General features: G+C 44.2%; 1 protein-coding gene and 1 pseudogene across 1 annotated transcript in view; one reads left to right on the top strand and one right to left on the bottom strand.

The window, feature by feature from the left end:
* LOC126336872 (enhancer of split mgamma protein-like) overlaps positions 1 to 19352 on the top strand; it is a 125702-nt gene that overhangs the window by 60978 nt on the left and 45372 nt on the right. The gene's annotated exons all lie outside the window — the stretch shown is intronic.
* LOC126337163 (5S ribosomal RNA) lies at positions 19233 to 19350 on the bottom strand (annotated as a pseudogene).

Here is a 19352-nt window from a genome sequence, read left to right as displayed (position 1 = left end):
TGGTTTCTTTGCAGCTACCTTCTTTGTACCTATGTTTTCCTTCCCAACTTCTGTGATGGCCCTTTTTAGAGATGTCCATTCCTCTTCAACTGTGCTGTCTACTGGGCTATTCCTTATTGCTGTATCTATAGCATTAGAGAACTTCAAACGTATCTCGTCATTCCTTAGAACTTTCGTATCCCACTTCTTTGCATATTGATTCTTCCTGACTAGTGTCTTGAACTTCAGCCTATTCTTCATCACTACTATATTGTGATCTGAGTCTATATCTGCTCGTGGGTACGCCTTACAATCCAGTATCTGATTTCGGAATCTCTGTCTGACCATGATGTAATCTAATAGAAATCTTCTCGTATCTCCCGGCCTTTTCCAAGTATACCTCCTCCTCTTGTGATTCTTGAACAGGGTATTCACTATTACTAGCTGAAACTTGTTAAAGAACTCAATTAGTCTTTCTCCTCTTTCATTCCTTGTCCCAAGCCCATATTCTCCTGTAACCTTTTCTTCTACTCCTTCCCCTACAACTTCATTCCAGTCGCCCATGACTATTAGATTTTCGTCCCCTTTACATACTGCATTACCCTTTCAATATCCTCATACACTTTCTCTATGTGTTCATCTTCAGCTTGCGACGTCGGCATGTATACCTGAACTATCGTTGTCGGTGGCTGTCTGCTGTCGATTCTGATTAGAATAACCCGGTCACTGAACTGTTCACAGTAACACACCGTCTGCCCTACCTTCCTATTCATAACGAATCCTACACCTGTTGTACCATTTTCTGCTGCTGTTGATATTACCCGATACTCATCTGACCAGAAATCCTTGTCTTCCTTCTTCCTCCACCCTCTTTGACAAGGCCGTTGGCAGAATGAGGCTGACTTCTTATGCCGGAAGTCTTCGGCCGCCAGTGCTGATTATTTATCAAAATTTAGGCAGTGGCGGGGATCGAACCCGTGACAGAAGACGTTTTGATTATGAATCAAAGACGCTACCCCTAGACCACGGCTCAACTCAAAATATCGCAAGTAAAGAGTTTTTAATCGGAGAGATGTGTCTCACAACAGCTAAGATGAACAAGTGCCCATAGCTCTTCAGTATTCATTTTAGAGCCCATATTTAATAGACTTTTTTCTTTTTTTGTTCCATACTACCACCTCTGAAAGTCTTTCGAAGGAATTCTCTATAAATTGTGAGTAGCAGTGGATTTGTAACAATCCCTGCTACGCCCGAAGTTTTCTATCAGACGATTTCGCCCCATTAATAAAAACGTGTTGTGATCTGGCGGAAAGTGTTTGTTACAATTGCAAATCTCGTCCGATGTATTGTAGGCTCGTATTTTGTTCCTTTGGTAACAACAGGGCCTCTGGTAACAACACGGCCTGTATAGCATGCCTTCAGAAGACATGCACCTCAAGCCGTTACTTACTGTTTTATGGATCTCATGGCCTTGGTCTCAGATCACCAGGTGAATCTACAAGCGTAAAGTTCCTCATCACACAGACGGATTGTCACTGAGGAAGCTACTACCACGAGTCAATGCCGAGTATTTTAGATTACACCACGTTCATCATGCAAAGCTTAGTGATCATGAACACTTCTTCACCCATTTAGACAAATAGTGGCAATCGAAATTTCTTCCAGCATCAGGGTTGGAAGTGTGTGTCTCTGGGTTGAACTAAACCGCACAGTCGTGATTGGTAACACCTTTTGTGGTCGCTGTAAACTGCTGGCCATCAAAATTACAACGCCAAGACGGTGGCATGCAAAAATGTCACGTTAAGTCATATTAACTGAAAGGTACTGTTGTGGCCCGCCCAGTGCCATGCATACCATACCCTGTTCTGTGGTGTCTGATATATGGTGCACGGAGAATACGTTGGCTTCAGGTAAGCAAAGAACAGAATTTATTGGTAATGATACAGTGGATATTTGAAGTGAGTTCCGAGACAGCTCTTGGCAAGTAACCACAATTCTTTAGTAGGCTTCAAGGAGAAGTAACATTTGGCAAGTAACCTTCCGCTAATCCGCAATCCCTGGTTGGCGTCCGAGCTGACGTGGAGCGGCTACCGTAAGCTGAGCGTGTGCTCTGTTGGATGGGCGGTTGGCGCGGCCGGTGCAAAACCCGGAGCTTACGCTGAGCGAATGCTGATCGAAGAGCGTGTGCTCCGACTGACGAGCCACTGGGAGCGGCCGGTGCTCGTAAACCGCGGAGCGTAAGCAAATGGTGCCTACTGGTTGTTGATGTTTGATGATGTTTGGTTTGTGGGGCGCTCAACTGCACGGTCATCAGCGCCCGTACAAAGTCCCAGTTTTTACACAGTCCAGTTTTTGACATAGTCCAGTCTAGCCACTGTCAGGAATGATAATGATGATGAAATGATGAAGGCAACTCAAACACCCAGTCCCGGGCAGAGAAAAATCCCCAACCCGGACGGGAATCGAAACCGGTAGCCCGTGATCCAGAGGCAGAAACGCTAGCGACTTTGCTTTTCTTTTTTTCTATTTTTCCTCATTTTTTTCGATATTGTTCGTTGCGTCTGGTCTGGGCGGACGCCACAAAACATCCTTTCAAGTTGATCGTTGATTCATTAACTCAGTTTTTTTGTTACAGAGGGCGAGCAGCCCTCTGATCGAACACGCTACCGTGCCGGTACCACTAGACCACGAGGTATGGACCTGCTGGTCGCTAAGCGGCGCCTTAATTAGACAGTGTGAAAGATTTCCCTGCGAACCACGCCACCTGACTGCAGAGCCATGTCGTATGAGGCCTGCCGGACTGGTGTGTCATGTGGCGGCTGCAAGAGATACTGAGAACAACACGCCAGCATCTTTTGGTCGTTCTCAGGAGTAAGTGGTGCCTCCACAGGCCGCTATCGACATGTCGGCACGTAGGCTAGTTCAGACTGGAGCCTGACAACCCGCCGGACGTCAATGTATGGTTTCTAACAATACCACCACTTGCAAAGTAGGTTAGAAACCAGATTAATAATTTTGCTCACGCAGCATATGTTCGCTTTATCGGGCAACAACAAAGTGATTGACTGTGGATGGTATCGTCAGAATGGAAATAATGAAGTCACTGTAAAAAAACGTCATTAATTTTGGCACTTATCTTGAATAGATTCCCAGGTAGATTTGGTCGAAGTTGTTAAGGCTCATCTTGTTGATTCTGGGGTGATTCCACTTTGACTGCTAGATGGTCCAGATCTGTATTTTAGCAATATTTGAAGACCTAACAAATGCGTTTTTCAGGAAATTCTTAATGATCAAACAATCCCAGATCAGAACAATGGTATGGTAGAAATAATGTTTGACTTGGGGTTCACGATCCACATTTTTATTAAACTTCTTGTAAATTCACATGCACTTCTTCTTAACTGCCACATCATCAAGAAAACAGTTTTGTACCAATCATCATATATTTAATTTCCACTTTAACCAAACACAAGACTTGACTGAACTTTTACTTCTGCATCGTGAAACAAAGACTGCTCTGTGCACATTCGCGCCAAAACGATTACAAGAAAGCCAATGATTATGACAGTCTCACAGAAATGAATACACACAAAAACCATATTACTGTAATATATCGATACATCGGAGTACCTATACATTAATAAAACCAAATGTGAATATTGTCACACTGTTACTTCGCCGAAAAGTAGTACGATATTACTGGTATCGAGAACTGGGGTTGGAGTGCCGTAATAGTCACGTAAATAAAGAACTATTACAGGTTGCTACCGACGTGGCGTCTACGAAGGGCGTTCAATAAGCAACGCAAGGCATTTTTTTCTCTCCACCAATTTCGGCTGAAAAAATACGAAATTTGTTGTGACACATTTCCCCTTCAGCCCCTATAGTTTCATAAAGTTCCGACAGGTGGCTGCGTTACATGTAGCCTTCAAATTGGCTATTGTAATGGAGGTATGTTCCAAGCGGAGAACTGATAGTGAGTTTCTTTTGGCGGAAAACGAGAGCTTAGCATAAATTAATCAGCACTTGCAGAGTGTCACTTGGCACTGAACACAAGGACGGGGAGTCGTTGGGCGAGGCGTCTGTCATCATCGTAACCAAGTCGCGCAAACCTGTCCGGTCTCCCGCGTGTCGACCGACTGCACACAACTGTGACCCCTGTAATGTTGGAGCGTGCTAACATTCTCATTCTATCTGATCGACGAATTAGAAACAAACACATCGCTGTTTAATTGGACGTCTCTGTTGGTATAGATGTGCCACTGGATTGGCTGCCGCTCTACAGAAGACCGTAAAGAGCAACGAAGCATTTGTGCGGAAACGGATGCGTGTTACGAAACCGATCGTGACAATTTTTTGCCGAACATCGTCACAGGCGATGAAACTCAGTTTCACCACTTCTAACCGGAAACAAAACGGCAGTCTATGGAGTGGCGCAACAGCACCACAGCACCTCTCCGAAGAAAAAAGTTCAAAACCGCAGCCTCAGACTGTAAAGCCATGGCAACGGTCTTCTGGGACTCTGAAGAGGTTATTCTGTTTGATGTCCTCCCCCACGGTGCAACGATCAAATTGAAAGTGTATTCTGCTACCGTTAGGAAATTCAAGAAACTACTTCATCGAGTTCTTCTTCTGCATTACAACGCAAGTACTCACAAAAGTATGCATACCTGAGTGGCGTTCATGTAACTTTGCAGTGTCGTTCTTCCTCATCCACCCTACAGACAGGATCTCGCACCTTCCATCTCTTGGACCTAATGAAGGATGAACTCCACAGGAAGCAGCTCGTGGATGATTGGGAGGTTACTGATGCAGCAAGACGTTGCGTCCGACGTCGATCAGTAGAGTGGTACCGTGCCGGCATACAGGCCCTCCCAGTAAGGGTGCCTAAAGCCAACGTGTTGAACAGAGGTTATGGTGAAGAATAGGGTTTCGTGGCCAGAATAGTGGGGAATAATATGTTGTATTGCAATCCGCAATAAAACCAACCAATTTTCAGAAAAGAACTATACTACACTCTCGGACATGCCAATGGTTAGCATTTGTGTGCAGCTGCACACAGTATGTCAGGAAGATTATGTAGAGGAGCTACATATTCAGAAATGGCTTCTAATGATGATTGTTTGTGAGATGATGGTGTAAGAAGAAGAAACTTCTACCTGGAATCCGACGGTGATAGGATCGAGCTCCGTTGTGACAGTGGTTAATCTTTCCGTGTCATTTCCGTTCACGTTATTCTAGATTCAACGACTCTAATGTGAAAATATAGATGGGTTCAGAAGTGACATTTTCATCGATATCCGACGTCACTAACACCCTAGGGACCAGACATGTTGTTAGGTCGGCCAAGGAGAATCGTAAAGCCAGGCCGTATATCCTGATGCAGGAACCTGGCTTTTCTTCCCCAGTGAAACACGAATCCATGTCTGCAGCCTGGAGCACCGTGGAGTGTCACCACAGCGACCGTTATTGTGACTTCCCTTGAAGTGAAAGCAGAGAGGGGCGCGCCGAGACCGGCTCGTATAACGACAATGCTAGACGCCACTTCGGACTTTCAGACAAACCTCGGTCTTCGTACAGCAGGAAGATGGACATGTCCCAGCGTGCAAGTTCCGAGGAGAACGATGGTCACTCAGTTGCATTCCTCGTTGTCATACAGGCCCAGAATCTGTACGTGATGGTATGGGGTACTCTACACGATCACAGACGGTAATTTGGACAGTAAGCGTTACATTTCTTACGCAGACTAATGACCGGGCCGTATCTTCAAGGTCTCCGTGGCGTTATCTTTCAACAAGACAACACTAGATCACAAATTTCCTTTGCTGTCCTGACCCACCTCGGTACAGAGGATGTTAAGACTGTTGTCTAGTCCAGCACGTTCCCAGGTCTCTTCAAACCTTTCTTTAGATGCTCCGGCGCTTCAATAGTACCTGGCAAAGCTACACTCGCGACTGCGGCCATAATCAACGTATTCTTCGCCATGTGCCGTAGGCGAGACAAATTAGGTGGCCTAGTTCTACGCAGATTTGACCGTAATCGTTTTTAGGTGACCCGGATTAATGCTTTCCACTGTTACACTATCAAGTAAGTCTAAATAAAGGTCACCGGCTTTGGCCTACGAGACGGGGTAATGGCGTTAAGAATTTCACTTCTGAACACATCCACTCCATTTTCAAATTGCAGTCGTTGAGTCCAGAATAACACGAAAGGGAATACCACGAAAAGGTTAACCACGGTCTCAATGGAGCACGATCCTACCAATTTTGGGTTCCAACACTTCCAGGCAGACGTTTCTCCTCCTGATACGATCTTGTCATACACAATCACCATTCAAATGCTTCTACGTAACCTTCTTTACCTACTGTGTGTGGTTGCACACTAATGCTAACCACTGGTATGTTCAAGAGTTTAGTACGAGGGGCTTTCAATAGCCACAATTTTTTTTTTCTGAAAGTAGGTTGGATTCATTGAGGAATCCAGATGGTTCAAATGGCTCTGAGCACTATGAGACTTAACATCTGAGGTCATCAGTCCCCTGGAACTTACAACTACTTAAACCTAACTAACCTAAGGACATAACACACATCCATGCCCGAGGCAGGATTCGAACCTGCGACGGAAGCGGTCGCGCGGTTCCGTACTGAAGCGCCTTTAACCGCTCGGCCAAACACGCCGGCCTGAGGAATCCAATACACCACATTATCCCCCCACAGGTTTGGCTACGAAACCTTATCCTTCAACAAAATCTCTGATCATAGTGTCAGCGTTGGGCTTACGCCACCTTACTGTATGGCCTACTCGAAATTTAATAATTAAAACCCCTGCTGCTACCTGAGTACCTTCACGTAAGATTCCTGGATTGGAATATGATCGCCACCGAAAGTGGAGTGCACTGCCTCCATCTGGTTTCTAGCAACCCCCGCCCATAATCACAACGAGAAAGCAGGAATACATAGGCAACAGAGAAAGAAGCACATAAAACATCACACTGAAACTTGCAGAGAAACAACGGGAATTTATTGCCACGAATTAACCCTAGCCAAGACCGTCACGTTTATTCAGTATTACCTCCAGTTAGCTACCGGCTCCACGCTTTGTTCCGATGCCTTTTTTGTTATTTTTTTTGTTTTTTACTGAACAAGTCTCCGCTCACTAATCCGCAACACCCGCCGAGAAGCACAGGGAAGTGCCTAAGCAGGATTCCACACTCTTGCCCTAGAATAAAATTCTCTTTGTCTTCTGTTTCACAGAAGTTACTTGGTTGATCACGAAGTATCACTTATTACCGACTAGAAAATCGTGACGAAAACACCACCTCCGTCCTAGACTCTACACGACTTTTCCATCCCACGTGTGCAGACGACCAAGTCCTCGATTTCGCGATCTCCAAAATCGCTCCACAAAACAGTTTAAAAAGTACGCTTTTGAACTATTCAGATTCAGGACCAGAATGTAGGTATTGCCATTGGTCATTTCCTCTTCCTATTGCGTTTCTCTTAGGTGCTGCCTCCTGGCAAGAGTTTAAGATCTGTCTCTGCATTGGATCGGAAAACACCGGTCGTCACAGGTATACCACTCCCTCTTAAGATGAATTTACTCGGCTTCGATCAGCATCATTTATCAGGCTTAGGGAAATCCCTCTTAAAATTAGCCTAATCGGCTTCGACTACCACCATTGTCAAGATTACGGAAAGCCCAGCCCATCATATTCAGTCCAATAGAAACGCATTTCGTTCTGCAAGTGGGTTCAAATGGCTCTGAGCACTATGGGACTTAACATCTATGGTCATCAGTCCCCTAGAACTTAGAACTATTTAAACCTAACTAACCTAAGGGCATCACACACATCCATGCCCGAGGCAGGATTCGAACCTGCGACCGTAGCAGTCGCGCGGTTCCGCGAGACCGCCGCGGCCGGCTCTGCAAGTGGGAACTGGTGGAGCAAGCACAATGCGAAACAGGGCTAGCAAACATGGGAGACCAGGAAATGATATTTTCGAGACATCTGGTCGTGAGTTACTGAGAATCTGGAACGTCGCCACTCACCAGACACTGCCATAGAGTTGAAGCATAATTTAATGACGTACCAGTATCCACTATCCACGCCCAGTAGGATTCAATGCCATAGGTAGTGTACCAAATTTTCACCCTTTATACAACCAAACTCAACTACAAATTTAATCACACATTCGTTTTACTGCACTGTACCACCCACTGTAAAATTTCGTTGTTTGCTATCCGCCCTTATATTTCTGTTTTGATAGCCAGAGGTGTACTGGGTGATCAAAATGTCAGTATAAATTTGAAAACTGAATAAATCACGGAATAATGTAGATAGAGAGGTGCAAATTGACACACATGCTTGGAATGACATGGGGTTTTATTAGAAACAAAAAAAGTTCAAAAAATGTCCGACAGTTGGCGCTTCATCTGATCAGAATAGCAATAATTAGCATAACAAAGTAAGACAAAGCAAAGATGATGTTCTTTACAGGAAATGCTCAATATAGCCACCATCATTCCTCAACAATAGCTGTAGTTGAGGAATAATGTTAACAACACTGTAAAGCATGTCCGGAGTTATGGTGAGGCACTGGCGTCGGATGTTGTCTTTCAGCATCCCTAGAGGTGTCGGTCGATCACGATACACTTGCGACTTCAGGTAACCCCAAAGCCAATAATCGCGCGGACTGAGGTCTGGGGACCTGGGAGGCCAAACATGACGAAAGTGGCGGCTGAGCACACCATCATCACCAAACGACGCGCGCAAGAGATCTTTCAGGCACCTAGCAATAAGGGGTGGAGCGCCGTCCTGCATAAACATCGTACGTTCCGGTAGGTGTTTATCAGCCAGGCTGTGGATGATGCGATTCTGTAACGTATCTGTGTACCTCTCACCCGTCACGGCAGCAGTTACAAAACCAGAATCACGCATTTCCTCGAAGAAAAAAGGCCCGATAACGGTAGATGTGGTAAATCCAACCCATACCGTGACTTTCTCATTGTGCAATGGAGCTTCCACGACAGTTTTAGGATTTTCGGTAGCCAAATTCTGCAGTTGTGAACGTTGACAGACCCTCGGAGCGTGAATTGAGCTTCGTCGGTCCACAACACGTTACTCAACCAATCGTCATCTTCCGCCATCTTTTGAAAGACCCACACCGTAAATGCCCTCCGCTTCACTAAATCGCCAGGTAACAGTTCATGATGACGATGGCTTTTTTACGGATAGAATCGGAGGGTACGCCTAAGTGCCAACCAAACAGTAGTGTATGGAATGCCGGTGCGACGTGTGACTGCACGAGGGCTGACTTCCGCGTGCATAGACGAACCCGCTACAGTCTCCATTTCTTCCTGGTCTCAGTAGCATTACGCCTTGTGCTCGGTCGGTCACTACGGGGTCTATCGTCTAAACAACCCGTGGCTTCGAACTTCGAAATCATTCTGCATTTGTCAACGGACCTTTACCCATTCGAACCCCCTTCCTATGGCGATAGGATCGTAACGCTGAACTAGCACATTCCCCATTCTGATGATACAGCTTGAAACGTCCCCTTGGAAAAATTTGTACATGACTGTGCTTAAACTGACACAGGATTTTTTTTTTTTTGCGCAACGCAATCTGACTTTCAGAACTCCCTACAAAAGGATGGCCCTGACTAACATTAACCTATACGTTTCACATATCACTTACCTCACAAAAATCTTGGTTACTCGAACTACTGCAATACAGCAAGCGCCACTACTGCCAGCTAAATAAAAGATTCAAACTACGGAAGGCACTAACTACTGATAGGCATAGTTAGCAAATGAAAGATTTTAATAGAGAACAAACAATGTATTTACCTTAATAGTCATAATATATATATCAGTTCATGACACCAATTCTTACAAATTTCAAAACTCCGCCATCTCTCTCCCCACGTCCACCACTGCTGGCGGCTCACCTCCAACTGCGCAACGCTACGCGCTGTTAGCATCCAGCTGCCGCTGCCCAACACTACAATGGCAGACAACAATGCAAACCAGCCACAGACTGCACACGGCACAGCCAGTGATTTTATACAGAGCGCTACGTGGCGGCGGCGTTACCAATAAAAAAACCTAAACAGTCTACTTACAAGCTTCACTAAAAGCGCCTTTTCAGGTAACGTCAACATGCTGCGACAGCTGGCACATCTAATTCTCTCTTTCTCATTACAGCTCCTTTTATACACGATTGTCATGCGCAGTCATTGACGTTTCGCTGTGCAGCGCCATCTGTCGGACATTTTGTGAACTTCTTTTGTTCTAATAAAACCCCATCTCATTCCAAGCATGTTGTCCATTTTTACCTCTCTATCTACATTATTCCGTGGTTAATCAAGTTTTCAAATTTATACTGACTTTTTGATCACCCGGTACTGTCCAACCGAATTTTTCTGTTACGCCGCACTTCCGTCACTGTGGTCGTCAACCGCGCAGAATTCTTTCGCACGATGCGTTTGTGCCGGGGCGCCAACAGTCTGCAGAGAGCCTTACCGCTAGACTGGCGGGCGTTTCGCGTCGAGTCGGCTCGCCGCCGTTGAGTGCGCCGCATTCCCTGCGCGGCCGAGCGTAGACGTGGGAGCCGAGTGCAGCGGCTCAAGTGGGGAGCGCGCTGCGGCCCAATGTCAACAGGCCGCATCCCGGAGGCCGAGTGGAGAAGCCGCGGGAAGGCAAGAAACGGCGAGTGCTGCGGGTAGCCGGGATTCCGGCGCGGCCGACGTTCCCACAGCGAGACGGAGGCGCGCCACTCCGTACTGAGTATACCGGGACGAGTAGAGCAGAGCGGCGAGTGTGCGATGCGGCCGAGCGGAACTGACCGCAGGCGCGTGCAAGGCAGAGCGCAGGTACCTGCAGGAGCTGCTCTGAGGCCGAGTGCGTCTGTTCTGCTGGACAACATGAACAGCATCACCGTCGGCATAGCACATCACTGCTGGATGCTCAACTATTCTGTCTTTCGTTTCTTACCAGCTCTTGAAATCCATATGGGTAACGAGTGTGGGTTGGGAAAATTGTTATTACTGCAATAATCGATACCAAAGTTTATGAAAGCTTATATCAGAGTGTAACGTTCCCTCTTTCTGTTTATTTAGGTTTGATTTGTTTGATTGTTATTCTTTATTTCTATTATTCGGAATCTTTTTTTTTATTAAATTGAGCCTGAAACTTACGTAATAAATACTTCGCGTGAAGTACGATTTGCAGCATAAACAAAAATTAATTTCGGAAATGTAATCCACTGAATATTAAAAGTAAAGCTTTTGAACAACGCGCGTGACTGACTAGATACATTCAGAGGGTACGTACATTCGCGTGCGAGTGGTTGCGGTCTGATGAGAAATTTTCATTGTGAAATAATTTCGTCGTAACACACTCGGAGATTGCGAACGTACATTCAGAGTAGAGGCACGTACGTTCTATCATTCCCCGTGGCCTGGGTAAAAGAATGGCAATTATTTAAATCTAAGAGTATTTCTTTTGCATCGCACTAGTATTTTTATAAGAAAAAGAAGATTGCAGGTTCTGAATGTCTCGGCAAAACGAATCGGAAGTAATTTTAGCGGCCACGAAAGGAAAGTATAAAGCACAATCACGTACCTCTATTGTTGAGGAGCGCCGTTTTGAAGATCTTCGGTTCCATCTAAAACTCGCCTTCTCTGCTTAACATAAATACTCCATATGCATGGGAATAAGGCTTGTTGTGCGATGAAAATAATATAAAACACATCTTGCGTCTTTTAACTCATTCATTTACCACACACACACATACTAGTAATTAGACAGTACGACATCCCACCAGCCCATCAGAACAAAAAGTAGTCGTTCATACAAGAAATAAAAAACGAAGGGCGAAATTGTTCCTATGTCTCTCAAAGACAAAAAGTTTACCAGATATTTCTCTGGTGTGTCACTGGAACAATTTTTCAGCACCTCTGTGATTAAATCACAATATTTTCAGTTCCTTTACAAGAGTTATGCGATACTTGCGATCACGTTTTACGATTTATTTCACTCATCACATAGTCTAATAAGCCGGCCGCGGTGGCCGTGCAGTTCTAGGCGCTGCAGTCCGGAACCTCGGGACTGCTAACGTCGCAGGTTCGAAACCTGCCTCGGGCATGGATGTGCGTGATGTCCTTAGGTTAGTTAGATTTAAGTAGTTCTAAGTTCTAGGGGACTGATGACCTAAGATGTTAACTCCCATAGTGCTCAGAGCCATTTTACTCTAATAAAAGCATTTATTTTGAGCTATGGAGAAGTACAACGCGTATGTTCAACTTATAGGGTGTAACTAAATTCCCCTTACAGACTTTAAGGACTTGCAGTGAGGAGCAAGAGAGTTAAGTTTAGCATAGGAACTCATGTCCGGAAACGTACGATTTTCTTGTTGCATTCAAAACACCACAAATTAGTTGCTCTCTGCCGCTTTTCGGGTGGGTCCACTTGCAAGCAGGGCTCAATGTGCCGACTTCAACACAGATACGGTACCTCCGTGCCATATTGCGGTAAACACGATCACTTACCTTGTTCCTCCAGTATCCGCCACAGCAATAACCCGCCGCAGTATATCTTCCTCGGATGCCTCAGGGGTCCCGTACATCAAGGATTTCATGTGATCCACATGTTGTAGTCTAGCTGGTTCAAATCACAAGAACGTGCAGGTCGAGCAATCAGGCACCACCTGTTACCCATAGCGTTGGTCCAAATGATGTCATACGGCACGAGGTTGTGTACCACCATGAAGGAACCACATGTTTTGACACACAAGAAGTGGCCACCTGTAGTGCAGTATGAGCCAAGATCACAAGCACAAAATCAGGTACAAACCTCTCTGGACATCCGGCCGCGATGGCCGAGCGGTTCTAGGCGCTTCAGTTCGCAACCGTGCGATTGCTACGGTCGCAGGTTCGAATCCTTAGGTTAGCTAGGTTTAAGTATTTCGAAGTTCTTGGGGACTGATGACCTCAGATGTTAAGTCCCACAGTGCTCAGGGCCACTTGAGCCTCTCTGGACAGGTCAGAAACTCAACTGATTGGGGTGTAACAAAACCTTGCAATGGGCGTGGGACATCAGACGATCATAATTCTGTACCCAGTGACGCTGAAAATGCGGGAGATTTGAACATGTGTTGGGGTATTTTGCATGCAGCGGGGAAACGGTTCGCTGCTGGACTTGAGTTCCTTTGCTAAACTCAACCATCCTCGACGCCACTATAAGTATTCATCGGCTGTAAAGGGAATATTCACTGATAAACCAAAACATTACAACCACTGTCCACCACGACGTTGGATGCTGCCTGGTGGGCGGGCACGTCACCCGGTAACGGAAATACGTAAGTGAGGTAGACATGGCTAGAGGATCATATGGGCTGCAAATGAAGGAGTCCTTTGAGATAAGCGACTCTGACAAAGAGCAAATTATTATTACGCAGAGGCTGTGAACGAGTATCTCTAAAACGGTGAATATGATCGAATGTTCACGTGCTATTGCCGTGAGCATCTACCGAAAGAGGTAGAAGGACAGTGAAACTACTAGTAGCTAAATAGTTAGACGTCCACGACTCTTCACAGAACGTGGGGTTCTGACGCTTGTCTGTTCGGTAAAGTAGGACAGATGGTGATCTGTGGCATCTCTGGCGAAAGAGCACAATGCTAGCGCCGGAACAAGTGTTTCGGGGCACACCGTTCATCGTACAGCGTTGAACATGGAGCTCCGCAGCAGACCAACTCGCCGTCTACACACGTTGACATGTCGTAGTAATTAAAGGCACACTGTCAGCAATGTAATTGTCCGTGTCTCGTAGTCAGAACCGTACTACAGTGGTTTGAGAAGAATTGTAGTGAACTCACGTTGATTTCTCGGCAACCAGATTCGAATGCTGTAAATCCTATGGAACGTATCTGGGTTGTTATCGGGAGCCATCAGAGCGCACCCAAATCAGAGACCCGTTATCTACGCGATTTATGTGACATGTGCGTAGACATCTAAAGCTACATACCTCCAAAAACCTACCAACAAACTGTCGGATCCGTGATACGCAGAATTAGTGATGAATTTCGTTCCAAAGACGGAAAAATATGCTATTAAGCAGGTGGTCTCAATGTTTCCTCTCATCAGTGTAGTTACATCCTGTATAGTCATAAAGCTTCGTCGTCACATCTATCTTAACGGACGTAACTAAAAATAAAATAAGGAACAAATAATTCAAGCAACATGTGCTCGCATTTCTTTTAAATTGTCCATTAAACAGTTAATATATAAACAGTATGTTCTAGAAATTTTTGAAATTTTATTAAAGGAGTTTCACATTAAACTTTTACTGTTTAGTTCTTATCAGTCTTCTGATGGTAACAGTACACTTGGTGTTACTAGAAACGTTTTATTTAAAGAAATATAATAAAATTATGAAACGTTCCAAGTATGCATTGCCTAAAATCTGCTGGCAGATGAAAGTTATTTTTATCACACTTGAAATATCTCAATTGGAACCTCCTTTTCGCCACTTTTTAAAGAACAGTTTTCTTCTTACAAAACTAATTTGTTTGAAATGTTGTTGGTTCATTTTTTCGCATTCTAACATATTATTTTCTAAAACTGAATAAGATTTGGGTAACCAGTAATGTGTTCCTGTAACCCCAAGTGTCAGGTTTATTTTCCAAAAACTAATGTGTTAATTAATTTTTTAAAAGGGGTTCCGTTTTTTAAAGAGGTTCCGTTTCGAGAAGAAAGTCTCAAGCTTATGTCCAACTGCTGAACATACATTCAGTCTTTATTCTATGCTCTTTAGACCGTTCGTTCCATTCAACAGATACTTTATTTTTCCTCACACTTATTGAGGAAATCACAGCACTGATATCCTTTCACCCTGAATTCAACCTCACTCCAATCATATCATCGATATCTTTATCATTAGTGGCATGTAGGAGTACTATCCCGGCCGCTGTGGTCGAGCGTTTCTAGGTGCTTCAGTCCAGAACCCTCGATTGCTACGGTCGCAGGTTCGAATCCTGCCTCGGGTATGGATGTGTGTGATGTCATTAGGTTAATTAGGTTTAAGTAGTTCTAAGTTCTAGGGAACTGATGACCTCAGATTTTAAGTCCCATAGTGCTCAGAGCCATTTGAACCATTTTTTTATGAGTAATGTAACTTTACGAGCAATTTTGACTTAAAAAACAACATCAAATTTCGTTATCATTTTTTAAGAAATGAGAATTTATATTTTATATTGATGGACAGATTTATGCAACAAAAGCCTTTGAGTATTTGTTGCCTATGTATGTGAAACTTCAGACATTTTGTCCTCACTTACCGCTAATGCATAACACTAGGGTACGTATTGCTACAACTTTGTTATTGCTACGTCACAGATCCATCAGGCAAGTTTCTCCTATCTAAAATAGATAAACTGCTGACATTAAAGTAGTTGCTATAGATTCAGCGATTACTTTTTTATAGACTCGTATGTTTATTTTCAAATCATTTCATTTATTGTTATATAGTCCACTTGCATGCGGTGCAATAATACTTCTGATGCAAGCCAATAGTCCTCTACTGTTTTACTACTGTCTCTCATAGCCAAGTCTACAGTGGAGCGGATGCTTTTCGCTGTGATATACCCACCGACAGCTCATACAGCTTGCTGCGATGATTCGTCTGTTGTTACGTAAGACGACCTCTCAACGTGCGCTTAAGTACGTAGATCATCGTCTTAGTTTAAATCGTAATCATATCGTACATACTTGATCGCTAGTCTAATTCTGGACCACACAATTATTGTCTACAGTAAATTCTTCGAAGACTAAGGACATTGAAGCGCCTGCGTTGCACGCTACCTGCCTAACAGATATGTTCTTTCGGCAGCCTTTACTGTCAGGCTCCTCTCTGCTTCTTGCGTGCGACTTAAGTGCGACATAATTAGCGTGGTTATTCATTGGCACAAGATAATTAAGCAGAGAGCCATGAAGTAGAAAAGATGGACTCTGTGCCTTTCACATGTATTGTATGATCAAACGTTGTGACTGTACTGTTTACTGCTTTAGAACAGTCAACTGCGGATGATTGTTCGAGATGTGCAGCTCAAAGATGTGATTATTACCTGAATGGTTCTTGGCGTAAGACAAGACTCTCTCGTGGGCACTACACAACATTTAAGCGAGTCATCTTCATATGCGATTAAATACGAGAAGTAGTCACCCGTGCCATTTTTTTGTTCATAAGAGTGTTTTTCCTTACAGATAGTTCGTAAGTTAGGGAAGTTTATATGCTGTAAATATTAGTGACTTAACTATTTTAACGTGTCACTTTTCTGCATTCTTCTCTATCCTTAGATGCACGTCTGCTTCCTGAAGCGAAATGGTAAACTCTGTTTTCTTAAGTAACAGTGACAGTTTTCCGAAACCATGTGATTTTTGAGGTTAGAATCCTGTCATGAACCTGCATGGTGAAGAACAGAATACGGTAGCATGTTCAGTGGATGTATTAAGGAATCAGAATGATATCAAATGACAGAACTAAATATACTTTCCTGAACAACGTTTTATGCTGGTTTCAAAACTGTTGCTATTTTTCTTGACATGTACAAGTTTTTCATAACAGAATAAAATTTGTTTCTGTTTATGGAACTTTTATTAGAAAAGCATGCTGGCCTTACGAAAATTCCTGTGCGGTAACCAGGAAAAAGAAAAGCACTACAGAATGATCAAATCGGTTTTTGTGCCTGGGACTAAAAACATCTTATGTAAACCGCTTGTAGACCACTATACATCAAATTAAGGTTGATGAATTTATAAGGCTTCTTCCGCAAGATGATTGCACCTTTATGTATTCAGTCTACAATAACTAAAAGCTGGAATTACTGTTAGTCCTCGAATTCGCAGATTGATGAGGGATCACGAATTTGAAAATGCAATGAATGTTAGAGACGAAGATGCGCGGACTGCCTTTTCAGAATCAGAGTTACATATTGAGTCTATACGAAATTACCAAACAAAAGTTTTAAAAATGCTATCTTGTGAAACCTTGGTAAATGTTTTGTGCTTTTCCGAGAAGACACTCATAACTTTTTGTGTCTGTCTCCTGTAACACAAAGCAGAACAATTACACCCTTGTAGCAGTTTGGTCCCCGCATTTTAAGCGTACTTTTTCTTATTACTTGTTCTCCAGCTTCAGTAATATCTATTACATTATCAGCAACATCGGTGGCCTTTGTTACTTAAAATAATAATCTCGCGGCGTGATCTTAATCTCTGTGATTTCCAGTAAGGTGACGTATATACTCTGTGTTCACAGTCTTGAGGATCGCCATAACACTTCTTTCCTGAGAAACATTTCTTTGGAATGTGGCTGTGATTAGGAACTCAGCTATTTACCTTTGTCAGTCACAATTGTTGCCATGCAGATTACAACATATCCTCGCCATGGTGTGGTGTTGACTGTTTGGACGCTAGGGACTCCAGTGTCAGGACCTGGCAACCCCAGGAAGGTGATTTTTAACTTTTGCTAACTCTGAGCTGATGCGCTGGTTCATTCCAGTCCCGTTCCAGTCCATCGAAAAGGGGTTGTTACATATTTTTTCCAGCACTTGTTTAAAATAAACTTGTAAGAATTCATGGCACGAAACAGAACTTTGCAGAGGGCTGCTATTAACTTGATCAGAAAGTCATAAATGGCTTTCCCTCAACTCCAGATGTTGACTGAATGAAAATCCAGCACTTTATGAGTTCGCCTGGAGATGGCAATTTTGAGGAGTCTGTTAGCAGTCATCCTGGTGCAGATGGCATGTCGGAGTGTAGTAGTTAGTGATCCTAAAGTATCAATGTAATTTTAGATTAGGGAAAGCCCACAAGAAGTACGTGGGTGACGAACTCGTATTAGGTATTTTCTAGTTTTCTAGGTAAGCGCCCAACAGACCGATGAGCTTACACATTCAACTCACACCACTTAGTGTTGACAATTTTGCCGGACGCAGCCTCAAGCCATTAACTTGTTCCCATCAGAAGATGAATATCTATACCTACAACTACACACATAATCCGCAAGCAACCGTATGGTACGTGGGGGAGGTTACCCTGTACCACTAAAAGTCATTTCCTTTCCTGTTCCACTCGCAAATGGAGCGAGGTTAAACCGACTGTCTATATGCTTCCGTACGAGGCCCAAGCTCTCTATCTTCTTGGTCCTTATGCGAAATATTTGTTGGCAGCTGTAGAATCGTTCTGAACTCATCTTCAAATAATGCTGGTTCTCTAATTTTCTCAATAATGCTCTTAAAAAAAAAATTTCGGCTTCTCTTCCTTTAATCCGACGGGTTGCGGATCACAAACACCCGATCGGTACTCAACAACTGTTGTTCTTCACTAGTAAAAATCTTAAATCGTTGAAATGGCTCTAAACACTATTGGACTTAACATCTGAGGTTCAAATGGCTCTGAGCACTATGGGACTTAACTGCTGATGTCATCAGTCCCCTAGACATAGAACTACTTAAACCTAACTAAACTAAGGACATTACACACATGCATGCCTGAGGCAGGATTCGAACCTGTGACCGTAGCAGCAGCGCGGTTCCGGACTGAAGCGCCTAGAACCGCTCGGCCACAGCGGCCGGCTGATTCTTAAACGCTCATTCCATTTTCTTGCAACGTTATGTCAAGATATTTAATCGGCGTGGTTGTGTCAAGCAGTGCATTACTAATGCTGTTTTCGAACATTACGGGTTTGTTTTTCCTGCTCATCTGCATTAACTTACATTTTTCTACATTTAGAGCTAGCTGCGATTCATCACATCAAAAAGAAATTTTGTCAAAGTCACCTTGTTTCCTCCTACAATCACCCAACGACGGCACCTTCCCGTACACCACAGCCCCATCAGCAATGAGTCGCAGACTGCTGCTTACCCTGTCCGCCACATCATTTATGTATACAAAAAATAACAATGGACCGATGACACTTGCCTGGGTTCCATCGAAAGACATTATGTGGTAAAAAAGGAAGCTGAGTTTTGCACGTGAAGGAGCAGCAGCAGCACTCCGTCTTCAGGCCAGAAGTGGCCCATCGGGACCATCCGACCGCCGTGTCATCCTCAGATGAGGATGCGGATAGGAGGGGCGTGTGGTCAGCACACCGCTCTCCTGGTCGTTATGATGGTTTTCTGTGACCGGATTCGCTACTGTTCGATCGAGTAGCTCCTCAATTGGCGTTACGAGGCTGACTGCACCCCGAAAAATGGCAACAGCGCATGGCGGCTGGGATGGTCACCCATCCAAGTGCCGGCCACGTCCGACAGCGCTTAACTTCGGTGATCTGACGGGAACCGGTGTAGCCACTGTGGCAAGGCCGTTACCTT

Source organism: Schistocerca gregaria, chromosome 2, assembly GCF_023897955.1.
Source record: "Schistocerca gregaria isolate iqSchGreg1 chromosome 2, iqSchGreg1.2, whole genome shotgun sequence".
Classification (NCBI taxonomy): Eukaryota; Metazoa; Arthropoda; class Insecta; order Orthoptera; family Acrididae; genus Schistocerca; species Schistocerca gregaria.
Note: the sequence above shows the minus strand (reverse complement) of the source record. Positions and strands in the feature narration are given on the sequence as shown.